A 300-nucleotide genomic window follows, 5' to 3' on the forward strand; every position below is an offset into this window, starting at 1 on the left:
ATTATTTCCTTCTCTCCATTTTCATCTTTTTGCCATTTTCTTTAAAGAATAAGAGTACAGGGAAAATGCTTAAGGCTCTATTCTAGTGTTTAGAACTGCATTTAGTACATATTAAGTACTCATTATGTATATGTTGCATGAACGAAAGGATATATGAAAAGTAACAGAGATAGGAACTAAAGCATTTTGATAAAACTCCTCAAAAACATTGTAAAAGTTCAATCTAATATGGTTAGAATGGGAAGGGAGGTGTATGCAGAATGTGAAAGAGATATAACAGTCTTAAAACCAAGAGACTTT

At 31.0% G+C, this 300-nt stretch overlaps 1 protein-coding gene across 1 annotated transcript in view; it reads right to left on the reverse strand.

The window, feature by feature from the left end:
* LOC105308465 (olfactory receptor 4C16) overlaps positions 1–300 on the reverse strand; it is a 57,410-nt gene that overhangs the window by 16,404 nt on the left and 40,706 nt on the right. The window lies entirely within an intron of this gene.

Source organism: Pteropus vampyrus, unplaced genomic scaffold (assembly GCF_000151845.1).
Source record: "Pteropus vampyrus isolate Shadow unplaced genomic scaffold, Pvam_2.0 Scaffold579, whole genome shotgun sequence".
NCBI lineage: Eukaryota > Metazoa > Chordata > Mammalia > Chiroptera > Pteropodidae > Pteropus > Pteropus vampyrus.